This window comes from Lynx canadensis, chromosome B3 (assembly GCF_007474595.2).
Source record: "Lynx canadensis isolate LIC74 chromosome B3, mLynCan4.pri.v2, whole genome shotgun sequence".
Taxonomy (NCBI): Eukaryota; Metazoa; Chordata; class Mammalia; order Carnivora; family Felidae; genus Lynx; species Lynx canadensis.
The window spans coordinates 74,758,019-74,768,687 of record NC_044308.2 but is presented as its reverse complement, the minus strand read 5'-3'; the positions used below and the strand labels follow the sequence as shown (position 1 = coordinate 74,768,687).

General features: G+C 46.2%; 1 pseudogene; it reads left to right on the top strand.

Moving 5' to 3' along the window:
- Positions 1–10,101: 10,101 nt before the first annotated feature.
- On the top strand, positions 10,102–10,468 carry LOC115517046 (annotated as a pseudogene).
- The last annotated feature ends 201 nt before the right edge of the window (positions 10,469–10,669 follow it).

Genomic DNA, 10,669 nt, shown 5'->3' with positions numbered 1-10,669 from the left:
GTTTCCTCCAGAAAGCAAAGTGGAAGTTGCCCATGAGATACCTGGAGGCAGCACTTTGTAGCAGGGAGAGCACTGGGCTGAAGAGTCATGACCCAGCACTCCCACCCATGTGTTGGGCTCCCCAGGCAGCTCACAACCTCTGAGACTTTCTCATATACACAACACTGGGAATTGGGTTTGGGAAATGAGATGAAACCATCTTCACCATTGATTCTAATGTTCCTAAATCTAATCCAAGTTAAGAAGTAAATGGGTAGCCGTGGAAGATCACTGTTTAACCCCACTAAAAATAGTTATTTAGCATCTACCTTCGACAATTCTGGGTCACTACAAAAGAGAGGAGTTTGAGTATTCATTGGCAGGCACAAACAGGTAACAAAAAGTTAGCAAAAATATGAAGAAAGGCACTGGGTGACTGACCATCAATGGTTCACTGCAAATAAATAGTCTAGGAAATATATTCTGAGTGCTTCAGTAATGTGATAGCTCTCTGAATGTTAAGATGGTTTTGGAGGTGAGACCCATTCTAACATCATTCTTTTTTCAATATGTAAGGCAAAGGAAGGAAATATGAGGATTTGGGGTTCAGCATCAGGGTAGCAAGAGAAGTTCAGCTCCAAGGCTAGCAAGAGACATATTCCGGGTTATGGGAGTATACACTTCTGCAGAAAACATCACAGATTGCACCTGCAGCTGTGTACCTTGAGAAACGCCACATTCAAAGCAGATGTCAATGGAGAAAGGAACTTCCCAGAACTATTCTATTCTTCCCCTTCATCCTGAAGTCACAGAACATAAAACCTGTGTTTTGTGGGTGGCATATGGAGACATGCTTCTTTTGCTATGCCTAACATAGCACTGAACAACAGAACAACTGCAATGCGCAGAGAAGCTGGAGGTTTGCCCGCCAAAACCCCGCCACCACCTCTTGTGTTACCTCATCATTTAAATCACATCAGTGGGGGAAGACAACCCCAAGCTCCAATCTATTGACAGGATTGACTATGGCACTCTGAGTTTAATCTAAGAAGGAACGTCTAGAGGGCCATCTGAGCTTGAGTCTTGTCAAATGTTAGTGACGTGCAGAGGTTTTATAAAGATCAGATGAGAAAGCGCGGGTGGGTCATCAGGCCTAACATGGTGCCTGGCAAATGCTCATGAATGATTTTGCAACTGTGTACTGAAGTTCAACACTCTCTCAGGTGTGGCCCAGCTTCAGTTCGATAAAAATGGGGTAGGAGAAGGCCAAACCTAAGCTGGGTCTAGAGAGTCAAGCTATTAAGGAGTCAGGTCCAGTGGAAAAGGCCTATCTCTTCAGGTTGCTCTGACTACCTGCCTCCCAGCCGCCTGCACCTGCTGCAGGCTCACAAGACCCTGGGGCCCTTCGGGGCAGCGATTGGACCTTCATTGGCTCTGAGACAAGGCAGCGCCACAGGAGAAGTCTTGGTCCTCCCACGAGGACTTAGTCCCATGGGAGGGGACGAGACACCACAGAAAGGACCCAGAGCCTGGCTCTGACACCAACCAGCTGTGAGGCCAAGCAAGCACATTCCCCTGACTTCTCCGAGCCTCATTTCCCTCACCTCTAACAGCGCAGTTGGAAGTGAAAGAGGAGGCGGGTGTTGGACTACATGATCTCTAGGGACCCTTCAGCTTTAAACATTCTCCAGGTTGGGGCGCCTGGGTGGCACAGTCGATTAAGTGTCTGACTCTTCATCTCGGCTCAGGTTATGATGTCACGGTTTGAGTTCAAGCCCTGCATTGGGCTCTGCACTGATGTTGCAGAGGCTGCTTGAGATTCTGTGTCTCCCTCTCTCTGCCCCTCCCCCACCTGTGCTAGCTCTCTCTCTCTCTCCCTCTCTCTTAAAAAAAAAAAAATAAGTTGACTCCAGATTTCCAAACTTTTCAGTTTTAGTTTGGCCTAAATGCTGAGTTGATGTAAATCATGCTTCCCCAGTTGAAATACAAGGCGCACCTGTGTCTCCTTTCTCGCAGACAAATGCCTGGTTGACAAATTTGTTCTTGTCATCTTTTTAAATGAAAGATTAAAAACCTTGATTAAAGTCACACCAAAAGCAGGTGAGAGAATTCAGATCTTCTAACTACAAGTGCATGCTCTTTCAAATCCTATTTCTATTATTTCTGTAATCAAGGGGGCAATCTTACGAGGACTCATGAAACTGAATTTGGAAAGGTAGAGTACTGAGGAATGCTGAAAAAAGCGTCTGATGTCTTCCAATAGATAATTTCACTCATATGTGAAATTTAGGAAACAAAACAGATGAATATAAGGGAAGGGAAGCAAAAATAATACAAAAACAGAGAGGGAGACAAGCCATAAGAGACTCTTAAATACAGAGAACAAACTGAGGGTTACTGGCGGGGTGTTGGGTGGGGGGGAAGGGCTAAAGGGGTGAGGGGCATTATGGAGGGCACTTGTTGGGATGAGCACTGGGTGTTACATGTAAGTGATGAATTACTAAGTTCTAGTTCTGAAATTATTATTACACTATACGTTAATCAACTTGGATTTAAATTTTAAAAAATAAAATGTCCGACTATAAAAAAAAAAAAAGGATCTGATGTCTTCTGATCTCCCATCTTAATTCTACCAGAACCTAAGGAAGATGGAGGGGCTGCCCCCTCACTAACGAACCCCCACAACACAGACATAAGGGCAGATTAGGCGAGGACGTGGGGCGGTGGTAGGCAGAATGGGCTGACCCTTCGAATGACAGGCCCACTATAGGGCTTTTAAAGAAATGGCCCCAGAAGTGTCTCTTATTGGGAACTTTTCCTCACTGTTGCTTCTCCAAAGCAAATGTTAAGTATTTCCAGCCAAGGTTCTGGTTTTTCTGCTGTTTCAGCGTAAGAACCTTTTGAACATGCCCCCAGCACCACCAGCTCACGTGTGTGTTTCCTCCCCAAAACTTGCAGTAATGACATGATTAGCTCACCAGAGCCTATTCCTTCAAATCTCTGTCCTTCACAGGTTTTGCTGCCAAAATCTATTATGTGAATAATCTGTTTTTGTTATTGTTTTGTTTTCCCTTTTCTATTAATTTCAGGGGTTATTGATGTGTAAAAGGATGAAGGGCTTAAAAGAATAAAATAAATTTTAAAGAACCCTTTTTACATGGCTTTTTATCTTTTTGTTTACAATTTATACATGCTTCTTGTGGAAGATTTAGAAAATATAATAAAGCATATGGAAAAGAATTACTTGGCTATCAACCCCACCACCATGAGAGACATCACTATTGACAATGTAATTTTTTTGTGTGGGATCAATCCTTACTTTTTGGAAACACGATTTTTTTTCCCACCTAGCAGCATATGATGAAGCACATTTTCTGGCAACAATTAAGCATATACCCAGCTCTCGGACCTGAGTCAGAATGCCACCTTTAGAGCATTATTTTTAAAAAATAATAATAAATAATAGTTTTTGGATAACAGAAAATTCAAAAAGAAACAATCTAACAATATAACAATTTTTTTGTCAAGTTAAATATGGCTTGTACATTTTATTAATAAAAGTGATATTAAACATGGCTTTTGAATGATTTGGGAGGGAACGTTTTTGTTATCTTTATATTTTTTGCTTTCGAATGGTTCCATTTGGCCAGTTTGCAAGTAAATGTAATTAAAACTAGTTTTTACAATGTTCCCCAGATCTCAGAGGTTTAATATAGTGAAAATTTATTCAGGCTCATGCAATGTTCAGTAAAGTCTGGGCAACTCCCTTCCTTGGCTCTATTACAAGCAGTGACTCAGGGATATGTGATCTTTCCATTTAGTAGCTTTACCATCTGGAACACGAGACCATGGAAGAAGGAAGAGTGGAGAGAGTGGGGGGGGATCATACAGTGTTTTGTTCAACCTGGAAGTAGAGTACATCTTCCTTCCCACATCTTATTGGCTGATAGCCTGTCACATGATCTGCACCTACCTGTGATGGACTCTGGGAAATGTAGTCTAAAAAAAAAAGAAACAGGTAAACCCCTAACAGACTACTTAGAGGGCCACTTACAAATGCACTGTTCTTTGTGTCTCCACCTTAACACCATTTGTTGTTTTGGCCATTTAAAGAACTGTTCATTGTACAACCAATTGGATTCCATAATCCAGGTCTCTCCTCGATGGCTAAAATAGCCACAGTACAGTAAATGGAAACATATACTCTCTCTCTCTCTCTCTCTCTCTCTCTCTCTCTCTCTCGTTGCTATCAGCAACTGCGCTAACAGCATAGTTGATTTGGATATATTAATAATAGATCCTTATAATAAGCATAGCTCTATGTCAGACACTGTGCTGTGTGCTTTACTTTCATGCATTATCTCAATTGATCTTCACAAAATTATATGAGGCAGTCACTAACTATTATTCTCATTTTACAGTTACAGAAATGAAACTTAAGTGGCACAACTTGCTCAAAGTCAAACCATGACAGGGTTCAAGCCCATCTGGCTCTGAAACCTGGGTTCTTAACTTACGAGCCATACCGGCCCCGTTTCGGAAAGACGCTGCCGCTGCCGGAGTGAGGAGGAAAGAAGCTCTGTGGGGAAGGAACGCTCTGGCTTTCCTGACCTTACTCCTTACTGTCACCGTGGTTCTAAGCTCAATGGGCTGCCCTCTGATCCTCCGGCACTCCTGCCATACACGACCTAGACTGAAGCTGCGTATGGCCCGCTTTCCACTGTCCCCCGGGATGATGCTCTCACAGTTCTGCTCTGCCTCAACACTCGCTCTGTTTCCAACCTGGCCTACCGAGTGACCGTGATGTGCAGCATGGCTCTAAAGCACAGCGCATTACATTAGTCGGGGCCCCAGTTGCTGACATTTGATATGTTGCCCTATGCTGTCTTTAAATGTTTGCCTGTTGCCAGCTCTTATCTCCCCTAGTAGAGGGTGAGCCTGAGACCAAAGCCATGTGTTTCCCCAGCACTTAGCGCAGTAGAGGCACAGCGGAGGCAACTGAGAAACTTGGGCCGATTTGGGGAGGGCAGCCCTCATATCACCCCCCGTACCTCGGTTTCCTGCTCCACAACTTCAGGGACTTGTGCAGGAAAAGATCTACGGGCTCACCCAGCCCTATAGCTCTGCGTATCACCGGGCACTGCTCTTCAAGGGCACGCTGTCCAAAAGTTTTGTAAATTTTTCCTGCAAAGCCAAAGTCACCAAATGGTCACAGGGTGAGTATAATCACACAGTCACCAACTAACCTTTCCAAACACACGCGACCATAACTGAGTTATAAAGAAAATTGCATTTTAAAGTGACAAAAAGCCATTATTACAAAATGACTAATAATGCAGCAAAGAGCCGTGAAGTGATTCTTGCCCGAGTCATTAATCAATTGATGCACTTTGAAGAGAAGCTTCCTTATGCACATTGGTAGTCATTTATTCAAATCAAGTAAATATTGTCCACGTTGTCCACTAGAAAGTACAGGGTGATTTATTAAGGAACTGAGCAGATCAAATTTCTTGGAGAAACTTCACAATGAAGGAGTCTTTCAAAAAAATGTTTTCAGGCATCTGGCAGGCTCTACAGGCTTCGTGCTCTATTTGCTCATCTTTGGGCCTCACTGGGTTCTATCTGATGCTCTAATGCAGTGAAGGTCAAGGTGACCTTCAGTTGTCTAATGGGTTAGTTGCTCTCAAGCCTGAAGACAATACCATTCAAGAGGCAAGAGCTTCTGACAAAGACGCTGACTCACATTGTTATTTTCTTTCAAGTCAAATGGCTTGCCTCCCTTTCTGGTGTATCAAATAGGTAGTTACTTTCCAGAATCAAATGCCTCAAACTTGGGTGCTAATAATGTTTTGTTTGCACCTGGTGGCATCTCCTAGCAGGGTGTGCTACTCCACGCCTATTCTACAGCTGCTATTGCTACACGAGGAAAGGAGGGATGGAGGAAGGAGAGTTCCAGGAACTGCAACCAATGATCTTTTACCACTTGGAAGGAAGGGCTCAAAACAACCACAAACGTGAGGCTACGGGAAAATTGTAACAAGTGACCCACTTTATCATTAGTCAGCATATAATAACAGCTGGAGGACAGAGCAACCTGTGGGGGCCAGGTTGGAACAAAATTTAGACCAGGTTATAGCTACCCAATGGCAAAACATCCAGTAAATTCAGGTACATTTTTTTAAGCACACACCTTTTAAGTGCATGTAAGCAGCTGAATTTATTTCCTTTCATATGGGCTATGCCAACTACCTAGAAACACTGCCTGGCACTTCTCACAGGAGTTTTGTGATCCGATTTTGCAAACTGGCTTCAAGTGCAGACACACACAGACTCAGAAACACACACGTGGACACACAGTTAGAAATCTTCCCTTTTTCCTGTGTCCTTCAAACACCTCCAGGATCCTCTGACCCCTCATGAGGAATAGTTCTAAGTCCTCTCCAGGTGTGGAAGAGTGTGTCCCCTTCCTTTGGAAGACATGATGGCAACCAGAAGGGATGATCCCCATAGGCAAGGTCTCACCCCATCCCACCTTTCATTCCTGTCCTAATTTAATACTGTTCGCAAATAAAAAAAATGAATGATTTTAGGACTGGCTTCATTGTTGAAGGAGTGCTTCGTATAAATGTTGCATTACAATCCATCCTTCTTGCCAGTGCTCACGGAGAGTCCGTGTGTGTCAGCACAAACTCTCCCTCCCAAAGCTCACCGAGCTCACCCATTTCTCCCCATCTCCACTCTTTCCCTAGCAGGACTGTAACTGTACGAGTTTGCCGATCACGGGCCCCACTCTGCCTCCATCCTCTCTGCTCCCAGCCACAGTGTGCTCTGAGAAGCCCTCACCCCACCTTCAGCTGGTTCCCAGTGCTCTTAGACCGAGTCCAGTCTTCAGTGTGGACTGCAAAATCCTACCTCTGCCGACCTCCTTCACCTCGTTTCCGTCCACTGCCCCACGCTGCTCACTCAGCAAAGAGAGCAGGCTCTTCCAGGTCCTTGGGGGCAGGTCCTGGTCTCCCCTCGGCCTTTGCCTGGCCTCTCTCCCACCTTCCCCCACCCCCATCTTGCCCCCGCTCCTCTTTTGAGCCTGCATTTTCTTTTTTTTAATTTTTTTTTCAACGTTTATTTATTTTTGGGACAGAGAGAGACAGAGCATGAACGGGGGAGGGGCAGAGAGAGAGGGAGACACAGAATCGGAAACAGGCGCCAGGCTCTGAGCCATCAGCCCAGAGCCCGACGCGGGGCTCGAACTCACGGACCGCGAGATCGTGACCTGGCTGAAGTCGGACGCTTAACCGACTGCGCCACCCAGGCGCCCCTGAGCCTGCATTTAAATGTTACATCCTCGGAAAAGCCTTCCTTCTCCCCACGCCAAGTTGGGAGCCCTCTTTTATTTTCTCATGGCACGTGCTACTTCTCCCTCGGGGCCTTCCTCAGCTGTAACTGAGTACTCATTGGCTCCCATACTGAACAGAATGCTTGTCAGTGCAGCGGAACAGCCCAGGGCCTGGAGGCGGACTGCACAACTCAGACCTCAGCTCTGCCGTTCACTCGTGTCCTGGGTAAATCTCATCGCCTCTCTGGGCTTCCATTTCTGCATCCGCCTGATGGGGTTAGCCGTAGCAGCTGTGTCACTGGGTGACTTTGGACGTTGGATGAGACAGCAAGTGGCCTGTGCCTGGGATGTAGTGAGCACTCAGTAAATATTAAGAAAACCTTAGTAAGTACCCAAAACGTGTTCGCTGAAAGCATGATGCTTTTCATGCAAAATGGGGATAACAGCATCTGCCCTGCCAACCACTCAAGATGGATTTACGATGAAGTGAAGGGCTGAGTGTGAAAAGGCTCTGCACACGCGGAGTCCTGCCATCGCCACATACACTTTCCAGGTTTAAGCCTTACCTGGCCTGGCCAAAGCAAGGACTGTGTAAACACAGTCTCCTGGGGTCTAGCTGACAGTCTAGCACTTTATCCCCTGGGGAAAATCTTAGCCCTTAGCAAATAAATGGACCTTGGAGTTTCCCTTCAGGGGAACGGGTACTATTTAAAGCTCTGCAACAGTGGAATGCTAATGTCCAGCAACAGCAGGAGCAGTGAAGTGTGCTGGGATGCATGAGATAGGCCCTAATTAATCAACTACTCCCAACCCTGTCCACAGTCAATGCATTTTCTCTAATTTAGTTCACTGCCACGTGGAAGTGTATATTCCTGCTATGAATAGAGCTCTAGAGGTACACGGGTTCTGGGTTGGTAGGCATCTGAAGACCACTGAACTCAAAAGCCTGTTCATGCACATCCACGATTCTCCCCTCCATACGTGGCCAAGCCACAAGCCCCAACCTTCCTGGATGGGTCCCTTAGCACAAGGAGGGGGCAGGCCCCAGGCCCAGCTAGTGTAGAGACAGCTCCTGGTCGACTGCCCAGTGGGACTCTGAGGCAAGGGAAGAGAGCCCAGTGTAACTCAAGGTTCACGGTGGGAACCAAGAAAGGACACTGGGGCCGGGGAGAAAGGGGTCAGGATTCTAACAAGTAGGAAACAGTGAAGCCAGGTACCGAGATGAGGTGACATGGTATAAACAGAGCCCTCCCACTACACTACCAGCAAGCATTCTTCATAGACACATGGGTGCTGGGGTGAAGCCACAAGGCAGGTTAAAGTCTTCAGGGGAACAAACCAACCCCAAACAATGAGAAAGGAAGGAGGAAATGAAATGTCATCCAATGATACTGAATGAGGTACTGGATTGGGAGTCGGGAACCCTGCTTTCCAGTTCTGACCCTGCCCCTTGCACCCTCAGGTAAATGACATGATCAGAATGGAGCCATTCTGTAGTCATCACATCCCCAATATGATAGGCACTCGGTGAACATGGTGCGAGGGATCTTCTGTTAAGGTTGGTGGAGTTACAACCTTCCATTCTGATCCAGGGGGTTCACACACAGCTGCCCCCAGACCCCAGGCATCTTAGAAGATGAGGAGTTGCCAAGCCAGCTGTGTGATAAGTCAGTGTTCTCCAGCGTAAACATCCAATAGGGAGGAAGACTTCTAACAGGAAATGGCAAAAGATCTTCCTAGCAGAATTTCTTTTTCACAAATCTCCCCAGGGGCACCTGGGTGGCTTAGTCAGTTAAGCGTCCGACTTCAGCTCAGGTCATGATCTCACGGTTCCTGAGTTCGAGCCCCACGTTATGCTCTACACTGAAAACGTTGAACCTGCTTGGGATTCTCTCTCTCCCTCTCCCTCTCTGCCCCTCCCCAGCTCATGTGCACATGTGCTCTCTCTCTCTCTCAAAATAAATAAATAAACTTAAAAAAAATTTTTTTTCAAAATCTCCCAAGAATCATTCTAAATGTGAAACCCACTTGATCATTTCACTGGAACTGTGCCTCTCAGAGCTCTGCCTTCAGCCCTTCACTGTGTTGTGCAGAGGCCACACCTGCCCTGGGCTTCTCCTGGCCAAAGGCAAAGCAGAGCAGGGACACTGAGGCAGGTCTGTTCCAGGGAGATACGGGCTCCTCTGACAGCTGACTTTGACTGAGGACTCCCAACAGCCTTGCCAGACTTCCTTCAACTGCACAGGGATCTAGGATGCCTCCACCCAACTTTCCCTTCCCCTCCCCCACTGGCACGAGACCTGTGCCTCAGAATGACTCTCACAGTCTCCTCTGGTCCCCTCTCACCTTCCCCTCAGGCATATCCCTAATAAGTCTTTTGTCATTTCATCCCATCTCAGTGCCCAATTCTTGGAGGGCCCCAACCAGCACCACTAGTAACCATCTCCTAACTAGTTGAATGAATAATTGACTGTTTCTCACTTCAGTGAAAGCCATCAGGCCAGTCTGTGTGAAAATGTTTTTAAAAGATTTCCCCAGGGGCGCCCGGGTGGCTCAGTCAGTTACACATCTGACTTCAGCTCAGGTCATGATCTCAGAGCTCGTGAGTTTGAGCCCCACGTCGGGCTCTGTGCTGACAGCTCAGAGCCTGGAGCCTGCTTCAGATTCTGTGTCTCCTTCTCTCTCTGCCCCTTCCTCACTCACACTCACTCTCTCAAAAATAAGTACACATTAAAAAAAAATTTTTTTTTTAATTGTTGAAGTGAGCTTTCCAACCTGGGCCCAGCAGAATGGCTCCCACAAGGAAGGGTGGTGAGAAGGGCTATTCTCCCATCAGCAAGGTAGTGACCAGAGAATTCACTATCAACATTCACAAGCACGTCCATGGGGTGGGTTTCAAGAACCATGGCCCTCATGCATTGAAAGAGATCCAGAAACTTGCCATAAAGGAGATGGGAAGTCCAGATGTGCGCATTGACACAAGGCTCAACAAAGCTGTCTGGGCCAAAGGAATAAGGAATGTTCCATACCTTACTCATGTGCAGTTGTCCATAACGAGGAAGCAGATGCACCAGACAGGCTCTATACATTGTTAACTGTGTACCTATCACCATTGTGAAAAATCTACAGACAACATGGATGAGAACTAGCTGCTGATTGGCAAATAAAGAGGAAACTATCAAACTTGAAGAGAGAAGAATGTTTACAGAAGACACGGGCCTGAGTAGTCCTCACCAAACATCCTGCTTATTAGGAAGGAGGGGTGCCAGGACTCTACTAAGCCAAGAGCCACTTATTTTGTTTTATTTTTTTAATGTTTATTATTTTGAGAGAGAGACAGAACGTGAGCAGGGAAGG